Raw genomic sequence first — 26744 nt, forward strand, 5'->3', positions numbered from 1 at the left:
GTCTGTGATGAATTTGGCCTATGCACCTACTGTCTGTGATGAGTTTGGCATAAGCACCATATGTCTCTGATGAGTTTGCCATGTGCACCATACATCTGGGATGAGTTTGACCTATGCACAGTACATCTGTGATGAATTTGGCTTATGCACCTTATGTCTGTGATGTGTTTGGCATAAGCACTGTATGTCTGATGTTTGGCATGTGCAGTGTATGTCTGGATTGATTTTGGCATGTGCACCATACGTCTGTGATGAGTTTGGCATGTGCACTCTGCATCTGTGATGAGTTTGGCCTATGCACAGTATGTCTGTGATGAGCTAGGTATATGCACTGTGTACAGTCTACACTTGTGTGAATGGCTTGTTTGAAGGCGCTTGCTCTTTGATGTAGGAGATAAAGTTTTAATTGTAGCCTACATGTGGAGAATGTGCAGAGGTCCTTTAAGTGAGGTGGGAGAGATTCCCAAAATTTGGGGCTGCTGTTGAGAATTCATGGTTATCGCATTTTAACTTGGAGTCTGCAGTCTTTCTGCTGATGATGGGACAGTGTTAAAGTAATGGCATCATAAATGTCACCATTTTTTCAGATTCCAAATGCTCAGCAGATTAGTAGAAATTCTGCAAGCTGACTGACAAGACTTGGCTTAGAAAGTAAGGAATGATATTATAGCAGAAAACAGCACTTTATTATGTTGGGGGAAAATAGAGTTAACTTGGCAACAAAGTGACTATAATTGTGCAGGCTGGCTTATCTGTAACAGGAAAGTAAAAGTTGCTAAATTTGTTATAGACAATTGACAAATGGCTACAACAATGGCCATCAGAAACGATACAGTAGTTTAAACTAATTTTTTGACAGTTATTTTCACTAAACTGTCTTGTGAGAAGCAGAAGTGAAGATGCTTCCTCTTTTTTAAGATATGGCAAGCTACAATCCTGTCATAATTCATCTGCTTAAGTTACTTAAATTAAAAAGGAAAAATAAAATAGTGAAACTTTGTAAAAGGAACTTGTAAACCTGGCATATGCCAGGGTCATCAGAAGGGAGTTTCCAGTTTGTCGGCAGTATTTTATGAAAACCTTGGTGGTTTTGTTTTGTATGTCTTTCAGTCCCAAAACATTGGAGTTTAGTAACATCTTTAGCACTTGTATGATTTTAGAGTTTGCAGTCATTTTTTTTTTTTATTTTTTAAATGAAATACAAGGAGAGCTTTTTGGAGTGATGCCTTCTTCATAGTTTAATTGATGAAAAATGCAGTCTGTAGTGAGGGGAAGAACATCTAGTGTCCAAGGTAGCAGCCTTTAGAGCAAGGTGGCTGAGCATTGTGACTGCTTAGGTAAAGGATGCATTTCCTTCAGCTCAAGTGTATAAATATTTACAAGCTGTTAGAGATGAGTAAAGAGAAGGATGTGGAAAATGTCTTTTTGCTGATCATTTTGTTCAGTGAAGACATGTTTTGATTCTGGGCCTGTTATCACATCGCCTGTGCAGAATTCTTACCCTCCCCCACCCCCCAAAGCATGTATGGCACATTTAAGTTCTGGTAAACAGCTTTGCAAAAAGATGCATTGCCACATGGAGGAGACTACTTAGAGCTTTCGGTGCACTTAAGAGAGACCAGAGCAGTGGTTGCTAGAGCTGTGATATCAACAATTTTCTTAATATATAACATACTTTATATCAGAGGAGAACATCTAAACACCGAATCTTTAGCAGTTTAGAAAGATTTTGAAGTATAGTACCACTAAGGTAAGAACATAACACTCCTAAATATCTAGTTCAGTAGTGGGCATATCAGAAAGTAGTAATGTGGTATTTTATTTGTGTATGATTGAAATTGTTGAACTGCACAAACATATAAATGGTATACACTAGCCTGGAGAGAAAGAGAGAAATGTATTGAATGTAAAATTTAAATTTACCGTAGCTATGAAAGGGTCTCCTAAGCTGCTGTTGACAGCAGCTCTTTGGTTGCGCTGTGGTTGAATTAGAGGTCTTTGCAGGCCCAAATGGCAGATTTGCCTCCAAAATGGTGCCCTCTGTCATTGTCTGTGGTGATTCCGTACCTGCATGTTCAGATTTTGTAAAACCCTAATGATCACCAATTCATATTTCCTCTCTCGTGGTACATACCGGAACATTCATTCTTCTGTGTGTATGGATATAGTCACTCCTGCTTCTAATGGTATGGCTGAGAGGCCATACATCTTTCTTTTGGTATGGTTCTGGTCATCTGAATCCCTTATAAAACTCAGTCATCTTCTTAATTTATTATTTAATTATCTGTTTTATTGGTTGCTCGGTTGTTAAGTTTGTATTTGTTGACTGGGAAAGCCCAGCTGGGATTATCCCATTTCACTGGAGTCCTGACCAGTCTGCAGAATACATATGCACTGTAAACATACAGGCATAAATAGAGAAAGACATTACTTGTGCATTATTAATCTCATGTGTAGCTGAACTAAAAAAATGCAAATTTAGCTAAGCTGATACTATTCATCTGTGTTTAACTATAATCAAAGTGCTGACAATATGCAATACAGATTTATGATAGAAATCGTGCTGATCTAATACTGTTTACACCTACTTAGTGTCCAGTGATGAATACTTATTTGTATAAATTAGTCTAAACTGTGTAGCAGATAGGTGATGCTCATATTCAAGCCAGTTTCGGCTGTATAATAAAATACAGTAGTATATATTTTTTCTTGATGACCTGGAGCAAATCTGGAAATTCTGCTGTATCCTTAATTCAGGGTTGTGCATTAGTGGTAATTGCAGGTTAGTGGTCAGGTCTTCTAAGTAAATGAACAAATTAAGTAAGTACATTGTTGCAGTGGCTTGTCTTGCACTTGAGAGAAGAAAGGTTTTTAACCTTGTAAAAATGTTTTTAATCAAAACTTACATGGCTCACATCTGTGCAAGTTATTAGCAACAGCACCTAGCAATTTAGGGGGTTCTTTTGCCTGAATTCCTAAACCATTAAAGAGGAGATAAAAACGGTGTCAGCTAAAGTGGAATTTGGTAAAAGGCCATCTACAACATAGAGCATTATGAGCAGGCTGCCGATCCTAACCGACTTGGTGTGAGAGATATGGGTGCCAACAACTTGGCTCAAGTGGTGAATGTTGGCATCCATGTTGAGAACACACAATAATACATTAGAATCAATTACGTGATCATAATTCTTTCTAGTACATGGAGCTTTATCTGCTATGTGTACTACTAGTTAAAATAAAAAATAAACGCAAATTGTTTGGCCAGCTTTCAAAGCCATAAAGCAGTTAGCAAGTGCTGTCAGAAAGGCAGTGTTGCACATTCCCTTTTGTTTTACAGTCACCTTCCTTGCTTCTCAGCAGTCCACATTTTTACAGAACGTCATGATTTTTACCTTGTATGTTTAGTCTGCTCTTCATGAAGTCCATGTTTTTCACATATTACTTGGGATTGAATTCGTAAATAATGATGTACATTTAGGTTTCAGACTTCATATCCTTCATAAAATGAAGGTGAACACACATTCTGTTCTGGCAACTAGTGCATAACAGGTCCTTATTGGAACGCATAGCAGGCAGAAACAAATCTTTATTCTGCCACTGTCATTTGCTGGTCACTACTGCCAAATTTCGCTACCTAGGATGAGACCTGACCTAAACAACTTAAGCAGGTGGTGTTTATCATTTAAGATGGGGTCTCATAACACTCTAGACCTTACCTGATTTGTCTTTTTCTGAATATTGGAGCGTAATCACCACGCAAATGTCAAAATGTTAGTTTTTCTCTTTGATAGCATTGGGATGATGTGATAGTGATGAAAACTCTGATTGCACATAGTACCTTTCACATCAAATGTATAAATCATGGGTCCTGCTCTTCAGCTAGTGTATCCTGATTTCTGTCTGCCTTCAGCTCGTCATAAAATATACTGTTCCACAGAAAATAACGTATTTCCACTTTCTCAGTTATGCAAATGCTTCTTCTGTATTGTCCTTTGTTATTTCAGTAGAACCAGTGCTGTGGGTTCATGGCACGAAACATCAGGTCTACAGTGCATGTAAAGAAAATGTTTAATAACTTTTCTGCTTGCACTGTGGTAATTGGTCATCTGGTACTAGATCCTAGCAATGTTATTTGGCTTTCTGCCATTTTGTTTTAATGACCTTTCTGTTTGCATTGAGGTATCTGCTTATGTGGTAGTAGGTCCTAGCAGTGTTTGGCTTTCTGTCTTCTTTTACTTTGTGGGAGAAATCATCACTTTTCTGCTTCTTCTTGCACTGATTGTGTATCTGGTAGTAGGTGCTTAGCAGTGTTGGTTGCTTTCTGCGTTTTTCACTTTGTGGTAAAGTACTACGCTTTTTCTGCCAGCACAGAGGTAATTGTTTATCTGGTAGCAGGTTCTTAGCAGTGTTATTAGCATACCTCCTGAACTGTCCATATTTTCACAAAATGTCCAGATTTTTACCTCATATTTTTGGTCTGTTCCTCATAAAATATGGGATTTTCTGGCAAATCCCAGATGACTGAACTGAGTAATGACATACATTTGAGTTTCACACTTCGTTCAGAAAATGTTGTGTCTTTCGGCTTTTCCCGGTTAGGGGTTGCCACAATGGAAGTCCGGTCCGCTAATGATTGGCAGTAGATTTTTACATGCCGACTTGCCAGCCCTGACGTGCAACCTTCAACGAATGCTAATAAAACTCCTGTTGTTCTAACAACTTTCTAAGTTTATAGGAGAAATATTTAAACTCTTTTTCTGTTTTGGTGCCTTTGTCCCCAAATTATTCTAGACGTTGTCCAAGCTGAGAAGTAGGGTTAATTAGACTTTTTCTGCCTTTTTGTTTTAATTTATGGTAGTATTTTATTTATTATCTACTTAAAATGAGATAATTAGTTATCTGATATTTGGTGCTAGAAGTGTCATTTTTTTCTCATGGTTAAACCGAGGTTGTTTTGAAAGAATCCTGAGTAAAGCAGGCTGTGTCTATCTTTAACTTATTTTAAGCTTCATTTTTATTTTTGGTCTTGCTGTCAGCCTCTCTTTCTCTGCAATCAAGGACATGGCCAAAATTATTAGGGACAGAGGGCTCAAGATAATTTTTAAATATTTAAAAGTATAAAATGAAAAGAAAACTGGGAGACTGAGTACACAAGTTGTGTTTTATATTGTTATATCTTTCCTCATGCCCTTTTCAGTGTTTGTGTATGTGTGTGGGGGAGGTTACATCATGTTTGTTTTTCTTTCAATATTTGCATTTTTCAATCATTCCCTATCGATTTAGTGCATACTTCTCAACCTACAAATATTGAAATTAGTAACAAAGGCCCTTGAAAATAGGGACCTGAGGTAAAAATCTGGGAATCTAATTAGCATAAAATTTGAATACCAAATATCGCTCAACTCTTTCCTGCTTCTAGTAGTAATAGGGGATACTACACAGAAACACACGTTTATAAAAACGAGTGACAAAAATGATGGAACAATGTAGTTACCTTTGCAGAGAGACACTATAAAATCTGTAGACTTGAATGAAGTGTGTCACAAAATTCTACCACTGAAGGTGCTTCAGAAAAAGGGAAATGTAAGATGTGTGCTTTCTTTCTTTAAACTATTGCCACTAGAATGTTGGTCATGTGGAGTGTTTTTTTGTGCACTAGACAGCTTCAGAAATCACATATGTTGAGGGGATTTAGAAAATTGTATCAAGGAGTAAATCAAACCTGAAAATAGGGACATACCTTCAAAAGTAGGACCATTATATGCAGGGGTAAATCAGGCTTGAAAATAGAAATGTTCTTGTAAAACGGGGATAGTTAAGAGGTGTAATAATTTAGTGGACTAGCTTGTTGTTCAACTATTTTGGCCAATAAGAGACTGTGTCTAGTATGTCAAGCATTCTAAAATGAGTAGGACATTTGTGATTAAAAGGCAAAATAGAGGTGTTTTTATTAGTCTATGTCCACCTTCATGCCCTGTTCATGACTCTGATGTGACACCTTTTTGTTTTTTCTTTTATCTTTCCTTTTTTTTTTTACTATTTCTTGGTGGTTTAGTGGACTACTTTTTAATTTTTTTGACATTTATCTAGTTCTAGGTCTCCTCGATTGTCTATTTGAATAACACCATCTTTGTGGATGCTTGTGTGGGTATTTCACATTTTGTTTTCTTTACCTACTCTCATACTTGAGTTTTCATGTGAACGATGAACTCTCAAAGTGCATATTTAAAATGTAAAAGATGGACTGTTACAATACATTTGCATTTGATGATGCAATTAAACATATGTTACTCTGTTCAAATTGCTTAAAATTAGTTCAGCCATATGAAGTTCTATAGGACAAAAGCGTATTTCCATTATTTACTGTTAATGATTTAAAAAGTATTTTATGTGCTACTTTATCATTTATAAAAGCATGGAAGGAAGGGTGTACATGGCACAGTATCTGATTATTCTTCCAGTTATGTTATCAGTACCTCCTCCTCTGATATCAATACCTACACAGTATAAATGTGAGTGATTCAGTACCTAATAACTCAGGAGGTCATAAGTCTTAATAACAGCACACAAAGAAAGGTAAGAAATAACTCCAAATTCTCACTCTCAGATGAAATCAACTTAGGTGGGTCAGTAAAAATTAAAAGAAAAAAGAAATGAGCTTCCAGTCAGGGGAAGAAAAAATAAGGAGAAGTGAGAAAACTTGTGATAGTGAAGTTCATGCAGACTGCAGATGAATTTAGCGTTGCTAATGTAGCCAAGACCAGAGACAGCTGATTTACAATACCTGCACAACACATCTGACTGATTGTGAGGCAGCTGATGAAATAGCAAGGTAAAGGTAGTGGAAGTTTGCCTCAGTTCTCCCCGTTTCCTTCTCTAGCAGTATACCCTGAAGTTATTATAGTAAAGAAAGCTGCGTTAAAATGAACATGCAGCGAGCTCACCGAATCTCCAGGAAAAAAAAATCAGGTTGGCTGATAGAAAATTAAAAAAAAAAGGCATTACGAGGCCCAGTCTTTCTATCCATTCAAAACCAAGAAAAATCCCAGAATGATATTGAAATACTTAATAGTTTGACTTTCCCAAAAGTCACAAAAACTTCATATGACCACCTCAGGATGATCCCTTCCCTACCACTATTCCTCACTTAAAAGCAATGACATTTTAGTCGATGACTTGATTCATTAGGCGTTAAGTGTGCGGCTTGCCCAGACATTACAAACGTAGATACCAAAGGGAAAGTCCTGCTACTGTATGAATCTGTGCTTAAGCTTGCAAGACATAAATTAAACACTATTAACAGCTTTAGAATAAGTTTGTTTGCTACCTGGCATGCAGTTAGTTGACACCCACTCCCCACTTGTTAAATAAAGGCCTGCAAGGGAATATCGGTTATACTTCATTTGTTATTCACTTTGGAAGCAGTGATCTTAATTATTGTCCATTGAATCATATGAAAATGCTGCAGTCGATATCTTGGAACTCAGAAAAAAATGTTAGTATTGGGGGAAATTATTCCATTGCCAAGATGCAGTAACTGCATGCATAGGAATGCTTTCCTGCTTAGCACATGCTTAAGGCAGTTATGCAGTATATACCCTTTGGGACTTCTCATTTACTGGAAATACTTCATTTATGATAGCCACATGTACGCTACAGACATTTCCACTTAAGCCAACTGTGGCGGTTCTTTCATCGAAAGCAAAATTTCAGTATATCTTAAACATTTTTAGATTATACTTATTCAGAGGAAGTAACACAACAAGAAACAATGGACTTAATAACACTACAACAGTTTAGTATTGTAATGCATGTAGTATTTCTAACAAAGGTCCAGCACTGGCATATATACTACTGCAAGATAAAATTCAAATAGCCGTTATAACTGAAGCATGGAATTCTCAAAATTTTATATTCCTCGTTTTCTCCAGAATTGCATTTCTAAGGTTGAACTAAGACTGGGGATGTTACTTTTAGCCTGTAACACACTGCTATCAGAATCTTACAGAAACGCTGCAGGAACCTACTCAGGCAAGTACGATTCTTACTTATTACTAACTAGTAATATTTGACCATGTTTCCAATATGAGTATTGGTCAACGATTAGGTAACATAAACCATCACTTTATAATGTTTAGTTTTCAACTGGATGAAATTAATGTACCTTACCCAAAGAAAAAGTCCAACTTCAATAAAATTAATTATGCAAAGCTGCTAGGAGTTTTAAATGAACATAACTGGGATGCTAAAGTTGAAATGGAAGTTGATGTAGGATATCCCCAACTCAAAAAAAATCTGATTAACTCAACTGAAATAACATCATTTTTTACTAGATCTAAATTTAAAATGCAAATGTATCCTATTTGGTGGGAAAGACATTTGCATAAAAGTTGTAGGAAAAAAGAAACATTACTTTAAAAAATATATAATGGACTGAACTCCTGAACACAATGCAGCTGAACAAAATACCAAAAAAAGACACTATCATGACAAAAAAACTCATTTTCGAGGCCAAATTGGTGGCCAACACAGTAAATGAGAAAACATTTTATTAATGTGTCAATTATTGTACCCAAGAAAAGGGACTCAGTTTCAGCAATTTCTCTCAGTAATGAAATTACAGATGCTGAAGAGACGTCCAATGCTTTTGATACTTATTTCTCAGTATCGATGAATACAGCTACATATACTGTTCCTACAGCTTCATCAGTAGCTACTGATTCAGCAATCCACCTTACAGTTTCAGAGGAGTTGCTCATCAAATCACTTAAAATAATAGGTTCTACCAAATCTGTATCTCTTGTCAATATTCCAGCAGTACCGCTAACAAGAATTCACATGGAACTGTGCCCCAACTTACAAAAAATATTTAGCACACATCTGATGCATTCTATTTCTCCTGACTGATGGAAGAAATCTATAATTACACTGATTTACAAAAAGTGTAACAATTCGGAAATGTCTAATTATCCTGCAGGTTATATCCTAAATAAAAAAAAAAAAACAATCTGGAGTGCACAATTTACTTTGACATGGTTTTACTGTAGCAAATTCCACATTTACCATCTTGGTGGAATTTTATAATGACCTTACCCAAGCAATTGACTAGGACTAATGTGCAGGGGACGTATATATGGATCTATCCAAAACATTTGATCATCTTTTACATTCCTCAGTTGCTTCAAGCACTACAGAAGTAGAAATATAATCACAACTTGATTAACATCAGTGTTCGGGTAGGAGACCCGAGGTGTTTCTATGCAAAGCAGTTTCTCTGTATATTTCCCATTGCTGTTACGTGCACTCCAGGGCTCCTTGATGAGGCCTTTTATGTTCAACCTTGTATTTTCTTCTAGCCCCGATAATAGATGTTTTTGGTACGCTAAGTATGCAGAAGACTATAAAAGAGGGTATATTGATACTTCAGAAGAAGATATATTAAACTTTAATATTTATTCCCAGATTTGGCAAAAGTAGTTGGCCTTCAGTTTAGCCACACTAAATATCAGGTAATGTACTTTGGAAAAAAAATCAAATAAAAAATAATTTTAGATCATTAAATTCTTGAAGTGGTATCAACTTTGAATGATCTGAGTATTTACATTTCCTCTGACTTTTCATTTAACCAACATCCAAACATTATTAGAAACCATGTCCTAACTCAAGAATATTGCTGAAATTTATAAGTTTAAGGGATCAATCAGGTCTTGTTAGTTTTATATACTATTAATATACAGCCAGTCCTGGAACATAACACTTAGCTTTGTATTTTCACTAGGAAACAATTGAGCAGAACTATGTCTGTCCAGAGATGGTGTACTAAAAGAATTCCATCTGTTCAGGATTTGTGCTGTTAAAAAATAAATAAATAAATACATTTTTATATGAGAGACTGTTTCAGGACAAAGCAATTACAACATACAAACTATATAAAATGAGGTGTTACAATCTGCATGTAATCTTTATCATCTAACCCCAAAACCTACCAAAGTAAATGGTTTTTATGTTAATCCCAACAACACATGCCTAAGAATAATTTTATCACTGAAATAATCTCCAAGATCTGTACCGAAATACCCAGACAGTTATTGAGGAACATCAGTCCTTTTAAGGAAAACTTGGACATGTGGATGGGAAACTGGGTTTAATGTCTCTGCTAAGGAGTGATGAAATATGTGAAACCCATTAGAGGCCACAGCAAAAAAAAAAAATTAAATGGGGGAAGGTATTTTAATTGAAATGCAGTTGTAGTAGTGTGTAAGTGCTGTGAACCTGTAGGCTAATGAGAGTTTGAGTCTATATATGTTAGTAATATGAATTGAGAGTGAATTGTGAGGTGTGTGATCTTTCAGGGTACTAGGCTATTGGCAGTTTTGTATTGGAGATCATTGACCAAGTTTTTGACTTTGACTTCAGAACGTTGCATATCCTATATTCTTTATGGATGGCTTTCCTCCATTTAGGAAACACTGTAGCATCTTGGATTAGTCCTTCTCCAATGTTGTTGGGAACCTAAGTTTATTGATAGCGGTTTTCCAAATGCCAATACATTTTTTATTTTATTTTACTATTTGCTAGTCCAGTTGGATATATGTCCATTTTCAGTAGAGGCCCGGGGAGAAATGCTCCAAGACAGATATCAGACAAGATGATTTTTTGTTACACAAAATAGATGTAGATGAATATATCTACACATTTCCTAAAACTATTTACACTATTTAGAGCTAGTTATTTACATACATTAGAAGCTAATACAGTTTCCCATTTCTGCATACATGCTTTCATGTTATACTACAGGACATTAATTTAGTGGAGAGAGTAGAATTAGATAAAAAGATGTTAGTAGCAGTAGTAATTATTGATTAGTCAGGGTTGCTACAAGGGCATAGCCAGTGTATTTTCAGGAACAGAGTGGTAAGGAAGGAAGGGACATAAATAGAGGAAAATTTACTTCACTGACAGCAGAGATCACTCTTTTTCCACTGTTGTATGACCTTTGAGTAGTAATATTCAGTTTTGAGGGGTGTCCCCTACATGGGAAGTGCTGCTCTTCAAAAAAATAAATTTCTTTTTTGATGGCTGAAAATTGTTTGAGGGTTTTTTTTTTTTGACCAACCAGCAGCCAGTAGATTTGCTAATTTTGTTCTGTCCGAGGAAGTTTTACACTATCTCACAAGTATACTGAGTACATAATGTGTAAGTGACCGTTCATCATTCATGTCACACACATTCTGAAAAGAAATTGGTAACAAGGGAGCAGCAGGTGTTTGGCCTTTGAAAATTTACTGCTTAATTTCAGAGAGTCCCTCAATAGAGCTGTGTCCAGAAAATGTATTTCACTTGTGGCCGATCACAATGCCATGCTTCAGGTTCTTAGGTGTCCCCGACTTCATCCATAGATATGAAGTCAAGCGCAATGAGTTACTTCATGTTCAGTACAAACCTTGTGTTGCAGTGATATTGTTGGGTAACCTGTGAGTTTGTATTTGATGCCAGTTGATATGGGCTAAGTGAAACAGGCAGGCTTAGACTATGTGCTTTGAACACTTTTGTTTTGAGATGATGGCAGCATGCTCAACATCAAACCATATATGTGAGGATCTGCTGCTTTTGTTTGAAATGCTGAAAGATTGAACCACAAATGATTGATTTATTTATTTATTTATTTATTTCCAGTTTGATAACCGGGGAAGTCCACTGGGCTCGGAAGCCCGTTTTCAGTGGAGGCCCGGGGAGAAAAGCTCCGTGAGAATACATTGTAGTAATACATTGAACACAAAAACACAAGCATACATTGAAGATAATACATTGCACACAAAAACACAGCAAAGAGACTGAAAATTAATACATTATATACAAAAACACTCAGAGTTCTAATAGCAAATATTTTAACATTTTTTAAACAATGAAGTACAGTAGGCAATATGAGAAATTTGTTTTTATGCTACTGAAATGTAACGTGAAGTAGGAAATAAAAGGAAAATATAGAATGAGTTTGAATGCAAGAGCAAGTAAGCAAAGGAGAAGAAAATAGTTTGAAGGAGAAGAGAGGACAGGAGGCAGATAGCAGAAGAAGAGGTAGAGTAATGTTCATGTTATGAATGAGTCCAGAAGAACATCTTTAAGGAAAAAGGCAAAAAGATTCAATTGTGAGACTAGGCAGACAAGAGGGTAGAGGGATGAGACCACTTAAGGGAAGTAAAGGGTTTAGTCAGGGAGGGGGGAGGAGATAAGAGGAAGAGGGAGGGGAGCTAAGGACTGACCAAGGTTGAAGAAGGGGAACCCGGGGGGTTCATAGCTTGTAGTGACTCTTAGGAGGGAGGAACTAGGAGGAACTAAGATCTAGGTAGGAAGTAGACAATTACATTTCCAATTTTGGGAAAGGTGAGAATGGAGAAGAGATTTGAACTGTTCATAGCTTGTAGTGACTCTTAGGAGGGAAGGAAGTGAGTTCCATTTTTTTGCTGTAGTGTAAGAAAGTAGGAGTTGGCCAGAGGGTCGTTTGGGCTTGTACACTGAAATAAGATTTTGGTGGCTAGATCTTAGGGGCCTTGGAGGATTATATATGGTTAAGCTATTGGATAATGCAGGGCAAGCAGTGGGGTTCAAATTGATTTTGTGTGCAATAGTAAGTTGGAGGAAATCAAGATGATTATGGAGTTCTAGCCACTGGAGACTACGGAGGCAGATGCAGTGGTGTGTAGAATGGGGGGAGTTAGTAGCGAATTTGGCAATTTTATAGTAGCAACTTTCAAGTTTAGAGGAGATAGAGGTGGTGAGATTTGATAGAATAGGGGCACCATACAGTAGAGAAGGGAGAAGGTAGGTAGTGGCAAGAGTTTGTCTTGAAGATGGAGTCAGAAAGTTTGCATTTCTATAGAGCATACCGAGTTTCTGATGTGTTTTTTTTATGTTTAGTTGAATATGATTATTAAATTTCAGATGTTCATCAATGGTGACTCCGAGTAGTTTAGCACAACTAACAACTTCTATTGAGGACTGTGAGAGGCTGGAGATTATGAAGGAAGACTTGTCCAGAGTCATTGCTTTTGAGGGAGAGAAAAGAATGATGTGGGATTTGTTGGCATTAAGGGAAAGATGATTTTGAAGCATCCAATTTTCTGTGGTTGTGAAGGCCAATTGGGTTTTCGCTTGGAGTTCGGGAAGGTTAGGGGCAGAGCAGATCACAGTGGAGTCATCTGCATATTGTACTATTTTAGAATGAGGAATTGAAGTGTGGAGATCATTGATAAAAATGTTGAAGAGCAGAGGCCAGTATAGAGCCCTGAGGGACACCAGTGGGGGTAGGTAGGAATTTTGAGGTACCAGTATTCCATTTCACAGCTTGGGATCTATCAGAGAGATAGCTTCTGAACCAAGAAAGAGAGTTATGGGAGAGATTGAGGTTAGAGAGTTGGTTGAGAAGGAGAGAGTGAGATATTGTGTCAAGGCCTTAGATAGGTCAAGAAGAACAGTAGAGACAATATTTCCAGAGTCACGAGCTTGGTTGACAATTTCTAGGAAGGAATGAAGAGCAGTTATGGTACTGTGACCAGGTCGAAACCCATGTTGAGTGGGAGTGAGGAGATGGTTATTGAGGAGGTGGGGCATGAGTTGCTGGTGGATACATTTTTCAAGTATTTTTGAAATTGGGGAAAGAATAGCTATTGGTCTGAAGTTAGAGATGGTATTATTTTTACCTCCTTTATGGAGGGGCAAAATGTGGGCTGCCCGCCAAAGCTTGGGAACATATGATTCTTGGATGGATCTATTTATGAGAATGCTGATAGGTATGGCAATGCCGTCTGCTGCGAGCTTGAGAAAGAGTGATGGGATGTTGTCAGGGGCATTTGAGCATGGTTTGAGTTTGGAGAGAAGTTGTTTGATACTGGTGGTAGGCACTGGTTGTAGAATGAAAGTGGGAGGAGGGTTAAGAGAGTTGGAGTGAGGGATGGATGAAGAAGAAGGCTTTGGGTTAGGGGTATGGGTGGATGTGGAGAAGGATTTAGCCAGTTGAGCTATGGAGTCAGTAAAAAAGGAGTTAAAGAGAGTTGCGATTTCAGTGTCAGACTTATTATTGTCTGGACAGGGATTGGATTTTGTACCTGGATGTAAGAGTGAATTGATAGAATTCCAGAATTTTTTGGGATTGTTAGTTAGGTTAGATTGAAGTTTGTTGTAGTATGATTTCTTATCTTTTATAATAAGTTTTTTAGCAAGATTGCGAAGTTGCTTAAATTGCAGTAAAGATGCGGCGGTTTTATTTTTATTATATAGTTTCCAAGTTTTGTCCCTTTGTCGCATTAGAATTTTAGTGTCTTTGGTTAGCCAAGGGGCAGAGTTGAACTTTATCCTTTTTGTACGGGGGGGGGCTTGGGAATCTAGGATTGTAAGGAAGGTAGTATTGAAGAGTTCTAGTGCTTCATCTAGGGGAAGAGTGTTGAGTGAATCCCAGTTTGTTAGTTTAAGGGTTTCAGAGAATACTGAAGGGTTGAAATTAGTTAGGTTACGAGTGAGTGTAATGTTGTTGGTGTGGAAGGTGTTGGGTTTTGGTCAATAAAGGCAGGGAGATGATCACTTAATGAGTTTGGTAAGGTACCAGCGTTAGAGATATTGTCAGGGTGGCTGACTAGAATCCAGTCCAAGATGGACCCAGGAGGATTAGTTTTGTTAGGTCTGGTAATGCTGTTTGTTAGTTGAGAAAAGTTATAAAGATAGATTGACTGAGAGGGAGTATTATTATTAATCATATTCCAATCAATATTTACATCACCTAGAATGATAGTCTCCTGTTTAATGTTGTTTGAAGTCCAACAGAGAATATTTTCAAGGGTGGAGATGTTGTCTCCAGGGGGGATGTAGACTGTCATTACGCAGATACTTTTGAAGTTGTTTATTTTGAGGATTCCTATGACAAGTTCTGCATTCTTAAAGTTAGGAATGGTATTTTGGTAAGGGCAAAGATTTAGCAGGCAGTTGTAGACTAAGGCTACACCACCTCCTTTTTTGTTTTGGCGATCGGATCTGAGTGCTTGGTAGCCAGGTGGTAATATTTCAGAGTTAGTAGTTTGGGGTTTTAGCCAGGTTTCTGTTACTCCAACTATGTCAGGTTCAGTAACATTTAGCCAGGCATGGAAGTTTGTTATTTTGTTATTAATGCTCTGGGTGTTGATGGTAAAAAATTTAAGGCATTTATGATTGTGACTATTTGTGGAGGTAGTGGGATAGAGACTGTTAGTTGGTGTAGGCCCAGGGTTAGGATGGACATCTCCTGCACGGGCAAGACAAGATAAAGGATAGAGGTGTTGAAACTTAGACTTGGGGAGTAAAGTAGGAGGGAGATGTAATTTCAGTTTGAAAGAGGGAGATTTTATGTAAAATGTATAGAGTTTTAGTTTAAAGTAATGAAATGGATTAGATAGAAGAAGGGAGGGGTGTATAAAAGAAAAATGGGAGGTTGGAGGTTGTGGATAGGAAATAGTGGAAGGAGAGCGGAGAGGAATAGAGATGGGTAGTGTGGTATAGGAATATGAGGTTGCATTATACAGAGTGGAAAGAAAGAAAATCCATATAATTGAGGTGAGAAAGTGAGGAAGAGGCATGGCAGAGTAGGATAGGATAGATATTAGAGGAGTGGGTTGGGGTTAGCTGGGATGTTTTAGAGATATAAGGAGGGGATGTATGAGAGAGATCAGCTAGGAAAGGGGAGTGAGGGAGAGGGGTGGTTTAAAGAGAATCCTCTAGGTGGGGGAGGAGCAGTGAGATGGGATAGGTTGACTGCAAAAGGGGAGGGGAAAGGAATGGACTATAAATGTAGATGCACTGGGGGTGGGTGGGATTTGGGGGTAGGGTAGGGGAGCGGAGTGAGCCCGGAGGGCGAACGGAGCGGGTAGAAACCACCAGGTGAGATAAGAAAGGAGACAATCAAAAGAAAGCAGAAACGTAAAGTAAAATATGTATTTAACTAGATAGAAGAGAAATATAGCAACCAGAGAGTGCCAGATAGGTGAATAGTGTAGGGTAAAGTTAAGTCAGTATAAAAGTGTACAGTGGGAGCGGAAGAGAAAGGGTAGATAGTAGAAAAGGAAAGTTACAGATAAAAATAGTAGAGTTATATGGGATATAGATGGACAATAAGGCAGGGTACAAGATGCAGGAGAAAAGGTAAAACCAAATACCTGCTATGAAGAGAGACAAGGGCTGATTTGGGCCAGAGAAAGTAGGAAAAAGAAAGCCGAGGTGGGGGCACCTACAGCGCAATGAAAGTAGGTGGGAGGGAGAGGGATAAAATGCACTAGGACAGTAGAGTGGTAAAGGGAAGTAGAAATAAATGACAGGGAGAGAGAGCTGTTAACACAGGGGAGGGGCTGAAAAAGGGTGGAACTGGCTGCTGGAGACTGAGGCACAGGCTAACTAAAACTCCTATAGGAAGACCCACTAAGAGCCCAAATTTGTCAGTATTACAGCGTTCAAACCTACTTTCTTTTCCCAGAGCAGACTGATATTTTATAAGGTTCAAGGCAGACCGAGTAGCAGTCACTTTAGGCTGACCAGGTTCGGTAGTCACCAGAAGGGAGGAAGTTAGGAATAACAGTCTGTAGTGTTATAAGCTGTGGGGAGAAGGAGGGCAAGAGAAGGAAAATGAAACAGAGTTAGCACATGAATCCTGTCCGAGGTTCAAATAATCAACATTACACATGTATACCTTATGTGAGATTCAAATAAACAACATTTAACCAACAATGGAAAATAGTCACAGTGGTACCTACAAAGCACACATGTGAGTACACACAGTAAAGTCCAGGTCACAGAAGTTTTACTGGATCTTGTTCAAAAAAAAAAAAAAGACTAGTCTGGTAGCCTTAATGACATCAGAATTAGGCAGAATATGTATATTAAGCACGTATATCTTATTTGAAATGCAAATAAACAACATTAACCAACAATGGAGAATAGTCACAGTGGTAACAACAAAGCAAACATGTGAGTAATTCATAAAAATCCAGGTCCCTAACTCTAACTATATCTTGTTCAAAATATACTAGCCTGGTACCCTTGGTGTCATATGCATTAGTTAGAATAGGTGCATGTTCTAGCAATAAATAGTGAGCTAAGTGCACTTGAAAACCCTCAAAACCCTAGAAATAATAACTGTCGCTGGGGAGGGAGAGAGAGAGGCGAACGCCGAGTGGCTACTGAGGCGCTGAAAGCGTATGTAGCTTAGAAGGCGTTTAGAGTGGAGTCTTGCAGTGGAACTGTGTTCTGATTAAAAAGGGCAGCAATAACTAGCAAAACCCACAAAACCCCAGTAAAGAGAGGCGAACGCCGAGTGGCTACTGAGGCGCTGAATGCGTATGTAGCTTAGAAGGCGTTTAGAGTGGAGTCTTGCAGTGGAACTGTGTTCTGATTAAAAAAGGGCAGCAATAACTAGCAAAAACCCTCAAAACCCCAGTAAAGATAACTGTCGCAGGTGAGGGAGAGAGAGAGGCGAACGCCCACTACTGTAGCGCTGAAAGCGCATGTAACTTAGAAGGCAGATAGAGTGGAGTTTGGAAATGGAACTGCTTTCCGATTAAAAAGGGGCAGCTATAACTATCAATGCAGAGCTAATACGGGAAATACAACAGTAAGCGTCGCCCAGGCGATCTACAATAAAAGGGATTGTTAGAAGTGTGGGACAGCAAGGAACGCCAGCTAAGCACGTGGATAATCTCCACGTGGGTGGCGCAGTTTAGATAGTAAGGGAGCAACCAGGTACAAAATGCATAAAAGTATCAGCATTAAAGGTCAGGAAAAATAAACTGAGTTAACAAACTGTTATAGGTACAATGACCAACAGAAGGGCCGTACTAAACACTAAACCTTAAAATGGGAGCACTTCAGGAAAAGTATAACACTCTAAATCCTAAGCGCCGTATAACCTCGTTAGAGAGCGTTTTGATTATATGCTAAGATGGGAATACCATTAACATTAACAACAGCTGCAGCGAATCTCGTCGCACATAGAGGTGTTCATTTATCAAACGTAGAAGTGAACAACAGAAACAAATACAGTATGATATAATTTCAAACCACTAACAGCATATAGTAAATACATCAGTGAACAAGTGTCGATCACTAATTAGAATTACTAAGCTCAATCATTCAAAGGAGGCACACTCCTGGAAAGTGTAGTTGAGGTTACAAGAATAGGAGTTCACAAAATAATAGGCTGCAAAGCTATAGTGCCATAGTAATACACATGTTAAAATCACAGTCTGTAAACTCCGTAAAAGGAAAACCTACCAGTAAAGCTCTCCAGCGCAAGAGCTGCAGCAGCCAGGATATGTACAGGTAGAAGGCAGTAAAGGAAGTGGCAGGTGCAGAAGGGGGTATTAGTAAACTCACCGAAAGGAGGGGCGGGACGGAAGTTGAGTGTGATAGAAAAATGAGAGGGAGGGCGGGATAAGGAGGGTAGAAGGGAAGGAAGTCCAAGAGAAGACAGGATAGGAATCACGGGGGTGTAAATGGGTAGAAAGTACTTTGGAAAGAACAGATAGTAGAAACAAGAGATGAGACGTATTAGAGGAAGAGAAATCAGGAACCACCAGGTGAGATAAGAAAGGAGACAATCAAAAGAAAGCAGAAACGTAAAGTAAAATATGTATTTAACTAGATAGAAGAGAAATATAGCAACCAGGGAGTGCCAGATAGGTGAATAGTGTAGGGTAAAGTTAAGTCAGTATAAAAGTGTACAGTGGGAGCGGAAGAGAAAGGGTAGATAGTAGAAAAGGAAAGTTACAGATAAAAATAGTAGAGTTATATGGGATATAGATGGACAATAAGGCAGGGTACAAGATGCAGGAGAAAAGGTAAAACCAAATACCTGCTATGAAGAGAGACAAGGGCTGATTTGGGCCAGAGAAAGTAGGAAAAAGAAAGCCGAGGTGGGGGCACCTACAGCGCAATGAAAGTAGGTGGGAGGGAGAGGGATAAAATGCACTAGGACAGTAGAGTGGTAAAGGGAAGTAGAAATAAATGACAGGGAGAGAGAGCTGTTAACACAGGGGGAGGGGGGCTGAAAAAGGGTGGAACTGGCTGCTGGAGACTGAGGCACAGGCTAACTAAAACTCCTATAGGAAGACCCACTAAGAGCCCAAATTTGTCAGTATTACAGCGTTCAAACCTACTTTCTTTTCCCAGAGCAGACTGATATTTTATAAGGTTCAAGGCAGACCGAGTAGCAGTCACTTTAGGCTGACCAGGTTCGGTAGTCACCAGAAGGGAGGAAGTTAGGAATAACAGTCTGTAGTGTTATAAGCTGTGGGGAGAAGGAGGGCAAGAGAAGGAAAATGAAACAGAGTTAGCACATGAATCCTGTCCGAGGTTCAAATAATCAACATTACACATGTATACCTTATGTGAGATTCAAATAAACAACATTTAACCAACAATGGAAAATAGTCACAGTGGTACCTACAAAGCACACATGTGAGTACACACAGTAAAGTCCAGGTCACAGAATTTTTACTGGATCTTGTTCAAAAAAAAAAAAAGACTAGTCTGGTAGCCTTAATGACATCAGAATTAGGCAGAATATGTATATTAAGCACGTATATCTTATTTGAAATGCAAATAAACAACATTAACCAACAATGGAGAATAGTCACAGTGGTAACAACAAAGCAAACATGTGAGTAATTCATAAAAATCCAGGTCCCTAACTCTAACTATATCTTGTTCAAAATATACTAGCCTGGTACCCTTGGTGTCATATGCATTAGTTAGAATAGATGCATGTTCTAGCAATAAATAGTGAGCTAAGTGCACTTGAAAACCCTCAAAACCCTAGAAATAATAACTGTCGCTGGGGAGGGAGAGAGAGGCGAACGCCGAGTGGCTACTGAGGCGCTGAAAGCGTATGTAGCTTAGAAGGCGTTTAGAGTGGAGTCTTGCAGTGGAACTGTGTTCTGATTAAAAAGGGCAGCAATAACTAGCAAAAACCCTCAAAACCCCAGTAAAGAGAGGCGAACGCCGAGTGGCTACTGAGGCGCTGAATGCGTATGTAGCTTAGAAGGCGTTTAGAGTGGAGTCTTGCAGTGGAACTGTGTTCTGATTAAAAAGGGCAGCAATAACTAGCAAAAACCCTCAAAACCCCAGTAAAGATAACTGTCGCAGGTGAGGGAGAGAGAGAGGCGAACGCCCACTACTGTAGCGCTGAAAGCGCATGTAACTTAGAAGGCAGATAGAGTGGAGTTTGGAAATGGAACTGCTTTCCGATTAAAAAGGGGCAGCTATAACTATCAATGCAGAGCTAATACGGGAAATACAACAGTAAGCGTCGCCCAGGCGATCTACAATAAAAGGGATTGTTAGAAGTGTGGGACAGCAAGGAACGCCAGCTAAGCACGTGGATAATCTCCACGTGGGTGGCGCAGTTTAGATAGTAAGGAGCAACCAGGTACAAAATGCATAAAAGTATCAGCATTAAAGGTCAGGAAAAATAAACTGAGTTAACAAACTGTTATAGGTACAATGACCAACAGAAGGGCCGTACTAAACACTAAACCTTAAAATGGGAGCACTTCAGGAAAAGTATAACACTCTAAATCCTAAGCGCGTATAACCTCGTTAGAGAGCGTTTTGATTATATGCTAAGATGGGAATACCATTAACATTAACAACAGCTGCAGCGAATCTCGTCGCACATAGAGGTGTTCATTTATCAAACGTAGAAGTGAACAACAGAAACAAATACAGTATGATATAATTTCAAACCACTAACAGCATATAGTAAATACATCAGTGAACAAGTGTCGTATCACTAATTAGAATTACTAAGCTCAATCATTCAAAGGAGGCACACTCCTGGAAAGTGTAGTTGAGGTTACAAGAATAGGAGTTCACAAAATAATAGGCTGCAAAGCTATAGTGCCATAGTAATACACATGTTAAAATCACAGTCTGTAAACTCCGCAGAGGGAAAACCTACCAGAGAAGCTCGCCAGGGCAAGAGCTGCAGCAGCCAGGGATATGTACAGGTAGAAGGCAGTAAAGGAAGTGGCGCAGGTGCAGAAGGGGGTATTAGTAAACTCACCGAAAGGAGGGGCGGGACGGAAGTTGAGTGTGATAGAAAAATGAGAGGGAGGGCGGGATAAGGAGGGTAGAAGGGAAGGAAGTCCAAGAGAAGACAGGATAGGAATCACGGGGGTGTAAATGGGTAGAAAGTACTTTGGAAAGAACAGATAGTAGAAACAAGAGATGAGACGTATTAGAGGAAGAGAAATCAGGAACCACCAGGTGAGATAAGAAAGGAGACAATCAAAAGAAAGCAGAAACGTAAAGTAAAATATGTATTTAACTAGATAGAAGAGAAATATAGCAACCAGGGAGTGCCAGATAGGTGAATAGTGTAGGGTAAAGTTAAGTCAGTATAAAAGTGTACAGTGGGAGCGGAAGAGAAAGGGTAGATAGTAGAAAAGGAAAGTTACAGATAAAAATAGTAGAGTTATATGGGATATAGATGGACAATAAGGCAGGGTACAAGATGCAGGAGAAAAGGTAAAACCAAATACCTGCTATGAAGAGAGACAAGGGCTGATTTGGGCCAGAGAAAGTAGGAAAAAGAAAGCCGAGGTGGGGGCACCTACAGCAATGAAAGTAGGTGGGAGGGAGAGGGGATAAAAATGCACTAGGACAGTAGAGTGGTAAAGGGAAGTAGAAATAAATGACAGGGAGAGAGAGCTGTTAACACAGGGGGAGGGGGGCTGAAAAAGGGTGGAACTGGCTGCTGGAGACTGAGGCACAGGCTAACTAAAAACTCCTATAGGAAGACCCACTAAGAGCCCAAATTTGTCAGTATTACAGCGTTCAAACCTACTTTCTTTTCCCAGAGCAGACTGATATTTTATAAGGTTCAAGGCAGACCGAGTAGCAGTCACTTTAGGCTGACCAGGTTCGGTAGTCACCAGAAGGGAGGAAGTTAGGAATAACAGTCTGTAGTGTTATAAGCTGTGGGGAGAAGGAGGGCAAGAGAAGGAAAATGAAACAGAGTTAGCACATGAATCCTGTCCGAGGTTCAAATAATCAACATTACACATGTATACCTTATGTGAGATTCAAATAAACAACATTTAACCAACAATGGAAAATAGTCACAGTGGTACCTACAAAGCACACATGTGAGTACACACAGTAAAGTCCAGGTCACAGAAGTTTTACTGGATCTTGTTCAAAAAAAAAAGACTAGTCTGGTAGCCTTAATGACATCAGAATTAGGCAGAATATGTATATTAAGCACGTATATCTTATTTGAAATGCAAATAAACAACATTAACCAACAATGGAGAATAGTCACAGTGGTAACAACAAAGCAAACATGTGAGTAATTCATAAAAATCCAGGTCCCTAACTCTAACTATATCTTGTTCAAAATATACTAGCCTGGTACCCTTGGTGTCATATGCATTAGTTAGAATAGATGCATGTTCTAGCAATAAATAGTGAGCTAAGTGCACTTGAAAACCCTCAAAACCCTAGAAATAATAACTGTCGCTGGGGAGGGAGAGAGAGAGGCGAACGCCGAGTGGCTACTGAGGCGCTGAAAGCGTATGTAGCTTAGAAGGCGTTTAGAGTGGAGTCTTGCAGTGGAACTGTGTTCTGATTAAAAAGGGCAGCAATAACTAGCAAAAACCCTCAAAACCCCAGTAAAGAGAGGCGAACGCCGAGTGGCTACTGAGGCGCTGAATGCGTATGTAGCTTAGAAGGCGTTTAGAGTGGAGTCTTGCAGTGGAACTGTGTTCTGATTAAAAAGGGCAGCAATAACTAGCAAAAACCCTCAAAACCCCAGTAAAGATAACTGTCGCAGGTGAGGGAGAGAGAGAGGCGAACGCCCACTACTGTAGCGCTGAAAGCGCATGTAACTTAGAAGGCAGATAGAGTGGAGTTTGGAAATGGAACTGCTTTCCGATTAAAAAGGGGCAGCAATAACTATCAATGCAGAGCTAATACGGGAAATACAACAGTAAGCGTCGCCCAGGCGATCTACAATAAAAGGGATTGTTAGAAGTGTGGGACAGCAAGGAACGCCAGCTAAGCACGTGGATAATCTCCACGTGGGTGGCGCAGTTTAGATAGTAAGGGAGCAACCAGGTACAAAATGCATAAAAGTATCAGCATTAAAGGTCAGGAAAAATAAACTGAGTTAACAAACTGTTATAGGTACAATGACCAACAGAAGGGCCGTACTAAACACTAAACCTTAAAATGGGAGCACTTCAGGAAAAGTATAACACTCTAAATCCTAAGCGCGTATAACCTCGTTAGAGAGCGTTTTGATTATATGCTAAGATGGGAATACCATTAACATTAACAACAGCTGCAGCGAATCTCGTCGCACATAGAGGTGTTCATTTATCAAACGTAGAAGTGAACAACAGAAACAAATACAGTATGATATAATTTCAAACCACTAACAGCATATAGTAAATACATCAGTGAACAAGTGTCGTATCACTAATTAGAATTACTAAGCTCAATCATTCAAAGGAGGCACACTCCTGGAAAGTGTAGTTGAGGTTACAAGAATAGGAGTTCACAAAATAATAGGCTGCAAAGCTATAGTGCCATAGTAATACACATGTTAAAATCACAGTCTGTAAACTCCGCAGAGGGAAAACCTACCAGAGAAGCTCGCCAGGGCAAGAGCTGCAGCAGCCAGGGATATGTACAGGTAGAAGGCAGTAAAGGAAGTGGCGCAGGTGCAGAAGGGGGTATTAGTAAACTCACCGAAAGGAGGGGCGGGACGGAAGTTGAGTGTGATAGAAAAATGAGAGGGAGGGCGGGATAAGGAGGGTAGAAGGGAAGGAAGTCCAAGAGAAGACAGGATAGGAATCACGGGGGTGTAAATGGGTAGAAAGTACTTTGGAAAGAACAGATAGTAGAAACAAGAGATGAGACGTATTAGAGGAAGAGAAATCAGGAACCACCAGGTGAGATAAGAAAGGAGACAATCAAAAGAAAGCAGAAACGTAAAGTAAAATATGTATTTAACTAGATAGAAGAGAAATATAGCAACCAGGGAGTGCCAGATAGGTGAATAGTGTAGGGTAAAGTTAAGTCAGTATAAAAGTGTACAGTGGGAGCGGAAGAGAAAGGGTAGATAGTAGAAAAGGAAAGTTACAGATAAAAATAGTAGAGTTATATGGGATATAGATGGACAATAAGGCAGGGTACAAGATGCAGGAGAAAAGGTAAAACCAAATACCTGCTATGAAGAGAGACAAGGGCTGATTTGGGCCAGAGAAAGTAGGAAAAAGAAAGCCGAGGTGTGGGGCACCTACAGTGCAATGAAAGTAGGTGGGAGGGAGAGGGGATAAAAATGCACTAGGACAGTAGAGTGGTAAAGGGAAGTAGAAATAAATGACAGGGAGAGAGAGCTGTTAACACGGGGGGAGGGGGGCTGAAAAAGGGTGGAACTGGCTGCTGGAGACTGAGGCACAGGCTAACTAAAAACTCCTATAGGAAGACCCACTAAGAGCCCAAATTTGTCAGTATTACAGCGTTCAAACCTACTTTCTTTTCCCAGAGCAGACTGATATTTTATAAGGTTCAAGGCAGACCGAGTAGCAGTCACTTTAGGCTGACCAGGTTCGGTAGTCACCAGAAGGGAGGAAGTTAGGAATAACAGTCTGTAGTGTTATAAGTTTCTTTTCCCAGAGCAGACTGATATTTTATAAGGTTCAAGGCAGACCGAGTAGCAGTCACTTTAGGCTGACCTGATCCCAGCAAAATGAACAATTAGAACCTGAAAACGTAAAACACCAAAAAAAAAAAAAAAAAAAAAAAAAAAACACTTAAAGGGAAAACTATTTTTCTGCATTGCTTTGTTAATCCTACCACTAACTTCAAGCATAACTTGTCTGAATAGTGGAAGTGTTGTGGAAAATTCACTCAAGCGTTGAATCTTGGCATCCATTTCAAGAACACATAATACTTTATAATCAATTAGCTGATCATAATTCTTTGTAGTGCATGGAGCTTTATCTGCTATGTGTACAACTAGTTAAAGTAAAAAAGAAAAAAAATGGAAATTGTCCAGCTTTCAAAGCCATAAAGCACTTAGCAAGTGTTGTCAGACAGTGTTACACAGTCCCTTTTGTTTTACACTCATCTTCCTTGCTTCTCTGCAGTCCACATTTTTACACAACGTCAGGATTTTTACCTTGTATGTTTAGTCTGCTCTTCATAAAGTCCATGTTTTTCACATATTACTTTGGATTGAATTCATAAATAATGACATACATTTAAGTTTCAGACTTCATATCCTTCATAAAATGAAAGTGAACACACATTCTGTTCTGGGAACTCTCTGTGTAACAGGAAGTCCTTATTGTAATGCATGGCAGGCAGAAATGAATCTTTATTCTGCCAGTGGCATTTGCTGGTCACTACTGGCAAATTTCATTGCCTAAGGTGAGACTTGACCTTAATAACTTAAGCAGGTGGTGTTTATCATTTTAGATGGGGTCTCATAACACTCTAGAGCTTACCTGATTTGTCTTTTTCTGAATATTGGAGTGTAATCACCACGCTCCATGCACAGCATTACATTTCCTATCAAAATATCATAGTCTTTCTGTTTAATAGCATTGGGATGAGATGATAGTGATGAAAACTCTGATTGCACATAGTACGTTTCACATCAAATGTATAAATCAGGGGTCCTGCTCTTCCGGTACTGTATCCTGATTTCTGTCTCCCTTCATTTTGTCATAAAATACACTGTCCCACAGGAAAAAAAAAACATATTTTCACCTTCTCAGTTATATGCTGCAAATGCTTCTTCTGTATTGTCCTTTCTTATTTCAGTAGGACCAGTGCTGTGGGTTCATGGCAGACTAAAGATGCATGAAACATCGGGCCTATCATACTTATAAAGAAAATGTTTAATCACTTTTCTGCTTGCACTGAGGTAACTGCTTATCTGGTAGTAGGTGCTAGCAGTGTTATTTCGCTTTCTGTCTTTGTTTTACTTTTTACTCGAGTCCTGTACTTTTATGCTTCTATTTTCAAAGAGATGATCGTTTAACTGGTACTAGATCCTAGCAATGTTATTTGGCTTTCTGCCGTTTTGTTTTAATGACCTTTCTGCTTGCATTGAGGTATTTGCTTATCTGGTGGTAGATGCTAGCAGTGTTTGGCTTTCTGTCTTCTTATTTTAATTTGGACTAAAAGTCATCAATTTTCTGCTTCTGCTTGCACTGAGGTAATTGTATATCTGGTAGTAGGTGCTTAGCAGTGTTGATTGTTTTTCGCCGTTTTCACTTTGTGGTGAAGTACTACGCTTTTTCTGCTAGCACTGAGGTAATTGTTAGTCTGGTAGTAGGTGCTTAGCAGTGTTATTAGCATACCTTTTAACTGTCCATATTTTCACAGAATGTCCAGATCTTTGCCTCATATTTTTGGTCCGTTCGTCATAAAATTTGTGATTGTGTGGCAAATCCCGGAGGATTGAAGTCACTACGTAACGACATACATTTGAGTTTCACATTTCATATTTTTCAGAAAATGTATGCTATTTGTCCCTATGTCACAAGATGGGTTGCCAACTGGCTCACTGACAAAACCCACACTGTGAAAGTAGCAGACTCTAAATCCAACTTCAGACCAGTGACACGTGGAGTGTCACAGGGTTCAGTCCTAGGTCCTCTCCTGTTTGGTATCTTCTACTGTGAAGTACAGGCTAACACAGAAGGTCTTTGGCT

The 26744-nt window shown here is 39.0% G+C and overlaps 1 protein-coding gene and 1 long non-coding RNA gene across 2 annotated transcripts in view; one reads left to right on the top strand and one right to left on the bottom strand.

Moving 5' to 3' along the window:
• LOC122800215 (UDP-GlcNAc:betaGal beta-1,3-N-acetylglucosaminyltransferase-like protein 1) overlaps positions 1–26744 on the top strand; it is a gene marked incomplete in the record, with an annotated part of 1890971 nt that overhangs the window by 1847421 nt on the left and 16806 nt on the right.
• Positions 16427–25893, bottom strand: LOC122799205. Its single transcript, XR_006364439.1, has 4 exons — positions 24553–25893; positions 21860–21990; positions 19170–19300; positions 16427–16610 (listed from the first exon to the last, which is right to left on the bottom strand). It is a non-coding gene; the product is annotated as an uncharacterized LOC122799205 (long non-coding RNA).

This window comes from Protopterus annectens, chromosome 4.part0, assembly GCF_019279795.1.
Source record: "Protopterus annectens isolate FY-2018-M chromosome 4.part0, PAN1.0, whole genome shotgun sequence".
Classification (NCBI taxonomy): domain Eukaryota; kingdom Metazoa; phylum Chordata; order Ceratodontiformes; family Protopteridae; genus Protopterus; species Protopterus annectens.